The sequence below is a fragment of the Cervus elaphus genome, chromosome 8, assembly GCF_910594005.1.
Source record: "Cervus elaphus chromosome 8, mCerEla1.1, whole genome shotgun sequence".
NCBI lineage: Eukaryota > Metazoa > Chordata > Mammalia > Artiodactyla > Cervidae > Cervus > Cervus elaphus.
The window spans coordinates 11522421-11533265 of NC_057822.1; positions in this window are offsets into that span (position 1 = coordinate 11522421).

Here is a 10845-nt window from a genome sequence, read left to right on the forward strand (position 1 = left end):
GATGTGTGTGGTCATGAATTGTCCATTTCAAGTAATTCAAGCCTTCCCAATAAAGGTGATTCACTGAATGATATTTGATTCCTAAACCTTTGTAAGATTTTTCACAGACACAAACTCAGGGCTGAGGGAGGGAATTGCACACTGATTTGGGGTGGGGGGCTACGAAACGGCCTGGGAGGGGCCTTAGGACACAGGTTGTGGTGAGTCCCTTGTGGTCCCACTTGGATGGTTCCCACGCATCTTCTTGTTATAAATGACACCAGTATAAACACCTTTGTATATACTTGGCGCTCTTTTCTTTGAGTTGTCACCTTAGGATGAAAGCAAGGGATCGGGGGTCCCAGCGCTGCCCCCTCCTGCTTCCCTCCCAGTGCCCACTTGGAATCACAGCCGGGGTTCATAATGGATACCAGGCAAACACACTACCAATTGTTGTTCTAATTTGCATTTCTTAGGACTATCCTCAGGTTCTTAATAGACTCTCTGAGAAACACCAGGGTCTCCTGCAAAGTGTGAAATAAGGATAAGGATCCTATCTAGGAAAAAAGGAATTTCGAGTCCCATGGACCTGATTCAATCTCCTCTTGCCTTTTGGTAAAACTCTTTCGTTGTGAATATAACACACATCCAGGAATGCACATAAAACCTGAGGGTCCATAAACTTTCCTGAAGCAACCCCCCCACCCCCACCAGGCACACCCCAGGAGGCCGTTTCCAACTGCCTCCTCTTCCCTCTGCCCTAAAATACTCACTGTTCTGACTTCTAATACTACAGCGTAGTTTTCTTTTCTTGTTTTAAACCCCTACAGTGTAGTAGAAGTTTGTATGTGCGTTCTAAGTCACTTCAGTCGCGTCTGACTCTTTGCGACCCCATGGACTATATAGCTCGCCAGGCTCTTCTGTCCATGGGGTTCTCCAGGCAAGAGAACGTGGGGTTAAGGTCATATTCACCTGTGTGTCTGGCTTTTCTAGTTTGTAAAATTCCTCTGCGTTTGTAGTTTGTTCATAGTCATTCACGAGGTCCTCTGCTACAGAAACACGCCATGGCTTGTCCACTTTCCTGTTGAAAAGACTTCGGGGCTGTTTCTAGTTCTCGGCCCTTACAATTAGAGCTGCGAAGGACATCCTGTACCTGCCTGCTGCTGGCAGGTCCACATCAAGGGGGCAGGCGCTGGCTTGGCTTGGCTTTTATTTTGTCTTCTCTTGTTTTTCTTGTGTGACTTTGCTTTCCTGTGATTTACCTAGCGTGTTGGGTGAAATGAAACGTCCTACATTTCAAGTCCTGGCATTTTTGCCTCATCCAGCTAGCTCTCCTGTACCAAGCATGGATTAATTTAAATTTGAATTTTAGCATTAAAAATGAGGCTTTCTGAAACTCTTGAGTTTCTTAAGAAATTTTTGTTGAAAAATATTTTAAATTATTTGTGTATGTGGTTTTGGCTGTGCTGGGCTCTAGAGCACATGGACTGCAGTAGTTGTGGTGAGTGGGCGCATTTGTTGCAGCTCACAGGCTCTAGAGCTCACGGGCTCAGTAGTTTGGCGCACGGGCTTAGTTGCTCCAAGGCATGTGGAATCTTCCAGAACCAGGGATCAAACCTGTGTCCCTTGCATTAGCAAGCAGGCTCTTAAGCACTTTACCTCCTGGGAAGTCCTGAACTAGAGTTGACGTATAACATTATATAAGTTACAGGTATACAATATAGTGATTCACAATTTTTTTTTTTTGATTCACAATTTTATTTCAATTTTTTTATTATTTATTTATACTATTGGCTTCGCTGCCATAGTTTGTGGGATCTTAGTTCCCTGGTGAGGGCTTGAACCTGCACCCTTGACAGTGAAACGGTGGAGTCCTAACCACTGGACCACCAGGGAATGCTTGGTTCACAATTTTTAAAGGTTATACTTCATTTATAATTATTATTAAATATTGGCTGTATTCCCTGTGCTGTAGAATACATCCTTGTAGCTTACTTTATACATAATAGTTTGTACCTCTAAATTTTCTACCTCGTTTTGCCCCTCCCCCTTCCCTGACCCCGCTGGTAAACACTAGTTTATTCTCTATATCTGTGAATCTACTTCTTTTTTGTTGTATTCACTAGTTTTTTGTGTTTTTTAGATTCCACATAAAAGTGGAATCCTACAGTATTTGATATAAGTGATATCTTACAGTATTTGTCTTTGTCTGATTTATTTCACTTAGCATAACCCTCTCCAAGTCCATTCATGTTGCTGCAACTGGCAAAAATTCATTTTTTTTTATGGCTGAGTAGTATTCCATTGTGTGTATGTATGTGTGTGTGTGTGTGTGTATACACACACCTCCTCTTCTTTACCCACTCATCTGTTGATGGACACTTAGGTTGTGAAACTTCTTGAAGAAGAGTCCCATGCTTGGTTCATCTCTGCTTTATCTTTGAATCCTCCTCAGGACACGACACCAGATTTTAGGTAGCAGAACTTTGCGGATGTTTGACTGCCCTCCTCCCAGCCTCCTACTTTTACTTTGGGGGAGCCATCCCCATTATAGAGTGTCTTGGGGAGGCAGTGCCATGCCTCTTTCACCAAATCTGAGGGAACTAGATCCCCCTCTACCAGCCAGTTAGAACTTGCCGCTGGACGTCCTGAATAGCCTGGATGCTCACCCATCATCCAGCAGGTCCCCTAGTTTCTGCTGGAGCCCCCATGATCTAAGAACATTATGATTGTTCTGTAGTTTCATTACAGGTGGCCTGCAGGATCTTCCTTTAAAAAATCAGCTTCAAAAAAAAAAAAAAAATCAGCTTCACTGGGGATTTCCCTGGTAGTCCGGGGGAAGTTCTGATACAGGGGTGACGGTTCTATCCTTGGTTTGGGAATTAAGATCCTAAATGCTGCACAGTGTGGCCAAAGAGTAAATAAATACAGTGGCCTATGTTTTTATTGTTGAGGTTGAAAAGTTCCTTGTATATTTTGTATACAAACAACTTTTACAACTCAACAACAAAAAAACAAATAACTCAATTGAAAAATGGCAGAAGACCTTAATAGATTTTTCTCCAAAAAAGACATTAGATTGCCAGTAGGCACATGAAAACATGCTCAACATCACTAGTTATTAAAGAAATGTGAATCAAAACTTCAATGAGGTATCACTTCATACTGGTCAGACTGGCTATCATTAAAAAATCTACAAATAATAAATGCTGGAGAGGGTGTGGAGAAAAAGGAACACTTCTACACTGTTGGTGGGAGTGTAAGTTGGTACAGCCACTGTGGAAAACAACAGGGAAGTTCCTCAGAAAACGAAAAATAGAATCACCACTTGTTGTTGATCAGTGGCTCAGTCATGTATGACTCTGAGACCCCCTGGACTGCAGCACACCAGGCTTCCCTGTCCATCACCATCTCCTGGAGCTTGCTCAAACTCATGTCCATTGAGTCGGTGATGCCATCCAACCATCTCATCCTCTGTCACCCCCTTCTCCTCCTGCCCTCCGTCTTTCCCAGCATCAGGGTCTTTTCCATAAGTTGACTCTTCGCATCATGTAGCCAAAGAATCAGAGCTTCAGCTTCAGCATCAGTCCTTCCAATGAATGTCCAGGGTTGGTTTCCTTTTGAACTGATTGGTTTGATCTCCTTACAGTCTAAGGGGCTCAAGAGTCTTCTCCAACACCACAGCGCGAAAGCATCAATTCTTTGGCCCTCAGCTTTCTTCATGGTGCAACTCTCACATTCCTACATGATTAGTGGAAAAACCATAGGTTTGACTAGATGGACCTTTGTGGGCAAAGTAATGTCTCTGCTTTTTAATATGCTGTCTAAGTTTGTCATAGCTTTTCTTCCAAGGAGCAAACATCTTTTAATTTCATGGCTGCAGTCACTGTCCACAGTGATTTTGGAGTCCAAGGAAATAAAGTCTGTCACTGTTTCCTTTTTTCCCCCATCTATTTGCCATGAAGTGATGGGACCAGATGCCATGATCTTAGTTTTTTGAATGTTGAGTTTTAAGCCTATAACCCAGCAATCCCACTTCTGGGAGTATACCTGTACAAAACTATAATTCAAAAAGATACATGTACCCCTATGCTCATGGCAGCGCTGTTCACAATAGCCAAAACATGGAAACCTGAATGTCCATTGACAGATGAATGGATAAAGATGTGGTACATACATACAATGGAATACTACTTAGCCATGCGTGTGTTAGTGACTCAGTCATGTCTGACTCTTTGTGACCCGAGGGAATGCAAGCAGCTTGCCAGGCTCTTCTGTCTATAGAATTCTCCAGGCAAGAATACTGGAGTGGGTTGCCATTGCCTTCTCCAGAGGATCTTCCCAACCCAGGCATTGAACCTGGGTCTCCTGCATTGCAAGCTGATTCTTTACCATCTGAGCCACCGGGAAAGCCCCCCCGAAAGAGCAAAATAATGTCATTTGCAGCAACACGGATGCAACCAGAGATTATCATACTAAGTGAGGTAAGTCAGTCAGAGAAAGACAAATGCCATATGATATCACATGTATATGGAATCTAAAACATGGCACAAATGAACTTATCTACAAAATAGAAACTGACTAACAGATATTGGGAAGAGATTTGTGGTTGACAAGGGGGAGGGGAAAGGGAGAGGAATGGACTGGGAGTTTGGGGTTGGTAGTTGCAAACTATTATGTATGCAGCGGATAAATAACAAGGTCCTACTGTATAGCACAGGAAACTACATTCAACATCTGTGATAAATCATAATGGGAAAGAATATAAAATAAAAAATATATATGTATAACTGAGTCACTTTGCTGACACTGACAGAGATTGGCACGTCATAAATCAACTATACTTCAATTTAAAAAATATTCCTTATATATTTTGGATTCAAGTTCTGTATTGGGTATGTGTTTTGCAAATATCTTCTCTCAGTCTGCCGCTTGTCTTTTCATTCCCTTAACAGTCCCCTTCACAGAGAACTTTTTAATGATCAGTCCAGCTGATCAATCTGTCTTTCATGGATTATTCTATCAGCATCTTATGCTGGAAAGTCAATACCAGCCCCAAAGTCATCTAGATTTTCTCCTCTCTTATCTTGTAGCAGTTCTGTGCTTTACATTTTGTTCTACCATCTGTTTTGAATTAATATTTTTGTGAGAACTGTGAGGGCTGTATCTAGGTTCGTTTTTCTCCCTGTAGATGTCCCGTTGTTCCAGCACCTGTTTTTAACATTTATTTACTTCTGGCCATGCTGGGTCTTCACTGCTGCGTGTGGGCTTTCTCTAGTTGCAGTGAGCAGGGGCTACTCTTCGTTGTGGTGTGGGGGCTCCTCTTGTTGCGCAGCCTGGCTCTAGGGCTTGGGCTCAGTAGTTGGGGGGCACAGGCCTAGTTGCCTTGGGGCATGTGGAACCTTCCTGGACCAGGGATGGAACCCGTGTCCCCTGCGTTGGCAAGGGGGATTCTTCACCACTGAACCACCCGGGAAGTCTCTTCTAGCACCTATTTTTGAACAGACTCCTTTCTGGTTAAACCATCGCCTTTGCTCCTTTGCCGAAGACCAGTGGGTCTATTTCTGGGCTCTTCATTCTGTCCCATTGATCTATTTTATCTAGTCTTTAGCCAGAACAAATCTTTCTTGATGACTGAAGCTTAGGGTAAGTCCTTGAAGGTGGGTAGTATACGTCCCCTGACTTTGTTTAACTTCAGTTTGGTGCTGGTTACTCTGGGTTTTCTGGTTGCCTGTGTAAACTTGAAAATCTGTTGATAGTGAAGCCGTGGGTTAAATCCATTTCACCTGCCTTCACTAATAGAGGTTAAGACTGGCGTGACCTCCAAGTGGCGCCAGCCCACATGATCACACATTTGCCTGAGTTATTGTCTAGGAACTTGGAGTCAGCTGCTTCTAGGTAGTTAAGACTGGTTAGGACCCCTGACCCTCCAACCAGGCGTGTGAGTGTCTCCTTTTTGCCATCAGAGGGCCAGAAACTCCACCCTCTGAACTCACTGAGGCCTGTAACCTAGTTACACCTGTGCGGAATGGTACTTACTGCAGACTTTCCCAATCACCTTGCCCCACGCCCCCGGTGCCTCAGGCCACCCTGCCTCTTTTTTCTTAATCCCATAAACACCCTAAGCTCCTTGCCTTTTGGGGAGGTGGACATGAGATTTGTCCTCCCATCCTCTTGCTTGGCTGCCCTTTGGTAAAGCCTCCCTTTGCTGCAAACCTCGGCGTGCCAGTGTTTTGGTTTGCTGTGTGACCAGCAAAGGGAACCTGGTTTGGTAACAATTGCCCCAGAATGACTTGCTGGGATTGCGCTGAATCTCTGGCTCAAATTGGAAAGGACAGACCTTTTTTTTTTTTAACAATAGTGAGTCTTCCCACCTGTGAACACGGAACATCTCTCCATTAATTTTTGTTCTCTGATTTCTTTCACCAGAGATCTTTGTACAAATTTCGTTAGATGTATATCAAAGTACTTAATTTTGGGGGGTGTTAATGTAAATGGTATTGTTTTTCATTTCAAATTCTAACTTTTATTCATGTGCATAGGAAAGCAATTGATGTTTGTATGTGAATTTTGTGTCCTGGAAACTTGCTGCAATTGCTTATTAGTTTCAGGAGTTTTGATGTCATTTTTGAGATTTTCTACAAATCATGCTATTTCCAAATGGAGACCATTTAAAATTGTTTCCTCTTCTACCTGTGTACATTCTATTCCCTTTTCTTAGTGAATCCGCTGGGACTTCAGCGTGATGTCAAATCGGAGTCCTTGTCTTATTGCTGATTTTAGGGGAAAGCATTTAGTTTCTCACCATTAAGTATGATGTTAGCTGTAGGCCTTTTGGAGCTTTCATTATCAAGTTGAGAAGCTCCTCCTCTCTATTTCTAGTTTGCTGAGAGTTTTTTTTATCAAGTGTTGAATTTTGTTAAATGCTTTTCCTGCAACTATGTCCATGCAAATATGCCCATGTCGCTTTTTTTGCTCATGTGATGAATTTTATTAACTGATTTTTGAATGTTGAAAGTCTTACATAACCTGGAATAAATTTCACCTGATAATGGTGTATAATTTTTTCTTATATCATTGGATTCTATTTGCTAATAGTTTGTTGAGGATGTTAGTATCTCTGTTCATGAATATTGGTCTGTAGTTTTCCTTTCTTATAATGTGTCTGATTTTGGTGTTGGGGTAATGCTGGTCTCGAGTTAGAAAGTGTTCCTTGTGCTTCTGTTTTTGAGGATCGGTATAATTTCTCCTTAAATGTTTGGCAGAATTCACTAGTAAACCATTTGGGCCTGGAACTTTCTGTTTTGAAAAGTTATTATTGACTCAATTTCCTTATTTTTTTCCCTATCACTGCATTTTTTTTTTAAAGCAAGTGTTTTAATTTTTTTGACTGCACTGAGCAACTTGTGGGATCTTAGCCTTGTGACCAGGGATGAGACCTGGGCTCTGGCAGTGAAAATGCTAAGTCCTAACCACTGTACCGCCAGGAAATTCCCAGCTTCAATTTCTTTAATAGATACAGACATGTTTGATTATTTCTGTTAGTTTTGGTATATTGTGTTTTTCAAGAAATTATTCCATTTCATGTATATTATCAAATTTATGGAGATAGAGTTATTTATAATATTCCTTTATTATCCTTTTAATGCCCATGGGATGAGCAGTAATGGCACCTTTCATTTCTTTCTCTTTTTTTTAATTGAAGTATAGATGACTTACAATATTGTGTTAGTTTTAGGTGTACAGCATAGGGATTCATTTAAAAAATTATATTCCATTATAAGTTATTATAAGATATTGGGTTTAATTCCCTCAGCTCTATAGTAACTTTGTGGTTTATCTACTTTATGTAGTGTTGGTATTGTTTGTTTCTGTTAATCCTGTAATTCCCAGTCCATTGGCCTTTAAAGTAATTTTTATAGGTATATACTTACTGCCATTTTATTTCTTGTTTTTCAGTTATTTTTGTAGTTCTTTGCTCATCCCTTCTTTTTGTTTTCCCTTTTGTGAATTGATGATCCTGTTTTGTAGTATGCTTGAGTTCCTTTCTTTTTGGTTTTTGTGAATCTGTTATTTGTTTTTGATTTGTGATTACCAGGTTCATGTATGTCAACCCATAATTATGTCTGCTCGCTTTCAACTATTAGTCATTCCAGTTCAAATGTATTCTACAAGGTTTACATTTTTAGACGTAGATCCCACATTCTGTGATTTTTTTATGTCCTGTTTTTACATCTTCATTTTACTCTTTATTTACTCATTTACTTGTCTTCTTACTCTTTATTGAAGCTATATTCAATTTTATAATTTTTTGTGTTTTAATCTACATACTGTCTTATTAAGTGATCATCAGTCTTTACTATATATTTGCCTTTCCTATTGGGATTTTTTTCTTTCCTACAGATTCTTGCTTCTTTTTCATTTAGAAAAGACCCTTCAATATTTCTTTTCAGATAGGTTTAGTGCTGTTAAATTATTTTACTTTTGCTTGTCTAAGAAATTCTTTCTCTCCTTCTATTCTAAATGATAATCTCGCTGGGTATCTCAGATTGCAGGTTTTTCCCTTTTAGGACTTTGAATATATCATGTCACTCCCTTCTTGCCTTTAAATTTTCTGCAGAGAAATCAGATGATAGCCTTATAGGGCTCCCTTGTAAATGGCTCCTTTCCTCCTGCTGCCTTTAGAATTCTCTCTTAACTTTCGCCATTTTAATTGTGTGTCTTGGTGTGGATCTGTTTGGGTTCATCTTTCTGGGACTCCCTGCTTCTGTTCCTGGTTGTTTCCTTCTTTAGGTTTGGGGAGTTTTCAGCCATAATTTCTTCATATCATTTTTGATCCCCCTCTTTCTCTCTTCCTCTAGAACCCCTATTATGCATAGGTTGACATGTTTTATATTATCCTATATATCTTATATGTTGCTTTTTCTTTCCCATTTGTCTTTCTGTCTGCTGTACTGATTGGGCAATTTCTATTTTATCTTCCAGTTCACTTATTTATCCTTGTTATTTAGTTTGCTATTCATTGCTTCTAGGTTGCTTTTTAATCTTGGAAATTGAATTATTTATTTTGATTGATTCATCTTTACAGTTTCTAGTTCCCTGATACAGTGCTCTGCATTTATATTGATATTCTTTCTTAATTCAGTTAGCATTTTTATTACCTCCTTTTTGAACTCAGGATCTAGTAGATTGGTGAGCTCTATTTCATTATTTGTTCTTTCAGGGGACTTCTCTTGCTCTTTAAATTGAGACTAGTTCTCCTTTCTTTTCTTTTCTTTTCTTGACTTTCTCTGTCTCTATGAATTTAGGAGAAATAGTTACCTGTTGTGGTCTTGAAAGGGTGTGATGTGGGGACGTCCCTGTGTGGACTACGCGTGTCCAGTGTCTGGTCCACAAGAGCTGGTTTTGATAAGGAGGCCAGCCATGCCTTTCCTCCAGGTGTGCGGCCGCTATCACTTTGATAGGGGATGTGGTTGGTGTTGGGGAATCTAAAGCCTGTGCAGGCTGTGAGGCGGGACATCCTCTCGGCTCCCTTGGCAGTTGCTGCTCTGTCAGGGCTGGGGTCTGCTCCATCGTTGTTGGAGTAGAAGCCTTAAGGGTCAGCTTAAAGGTCAGAATGACTTAAGGGTCATTCTCATTGAGTGCCTGCCCTGCCCCAAAGGATGGGAGAGCTGAAGCACGTGAGGCCCCTGCACTCAGAGGTCAAATGCATTGCCTTTGTAGGTGTCTGGCTCAGCTCAGGGTCTCCCAGCTGGCGCTGGTGGTAAAGAACCTGCCTGCCATTGCAGGAGACCTGGGAGACACAGGTTTGATCGCTGGGTTGGGAAGATCCCTGGGAGGAGGGCATGGCAACCCACTCCGGTATCCTTGCCTGGAGAATCCCGTGGACAGAGGAGGATGGCAGGCTACAGTCAAGGGGTCTCAAAGAGTCGGACACGGCTGAAGCGACTTAGCCTGCTCAGTTCAGATGTAGCCCAAGGTCACTTACTTCTCCGTGGTGGTTGTACGTGATTTAGTGCAAGCCTGTGGCATGGGGAGGCAGCAGCTGGGGTGTTCGTGAGGCTGGCAGTCAGGGCATTGTGGCTGCAGGAAATCAAGGTGGCTGTGCTGTTGCCCAAGACTTGGGGTGCCTCTGTGGTCGTCCGTTCCCAGGGCCTGTCTGCCCCAGATCCAGCACCAGACCGTGGTGTGGGGTGGGTGGGGCTGGAGTGTTCTCCAGGCTGGCAGACCGGACGCATCATGCTGTCTCCTGTGGTGCTGCAGTGGTGACTTCGGCCTCTGCCACCCCACTCGGGCCATACCCCAGGCCCCAAGCTGCCTCTGTCTCTTTCCCAGGACCTGTCTGGCCCGGATCCCACACCAAGCTGCGGTGTGGAGTGGGTGGGTGGGGTGGCGGTGTTCGCCCTGCTTGCAGTGTGGCAAGGCGGTAGCTTGCCAGTGCAGAGCTCTCTCTGCTCTGATTGTTGGCGACCCAGCACCCACGCACCCTTCACGAGTAGTCTAGGCTTCTCCAGCCCTCCGTCCCTGCAGTTCTCCCAGCAGCCAAAGGAGCTTGTCTCCTCTGTGTAGGCCCCAGACTGGGCTACCCAGTCTGTGACTTGACCCGCTTGCTCCCCAGGATGAGGGTCCACCCATGCAGACCTTCTCTTCCTTTCAGACCCTTCCCAAGGCTGGAGGTCCCGACCCTATGCCTTTTGTCTGTCCTACCTGGTTACATGGAAATCTTTCTTGCACCTTTGGTTGTATAGTTCTTCAGTTAGTTTTTAGTGAGTGGTTCTGTGAGCGCTGTTCCACATGTAGATGTATTTTTGATGTGTTCATGGAGGGGAGGTGAGCTCCTAGGTGTCCTCCTATTCTACCATCTTG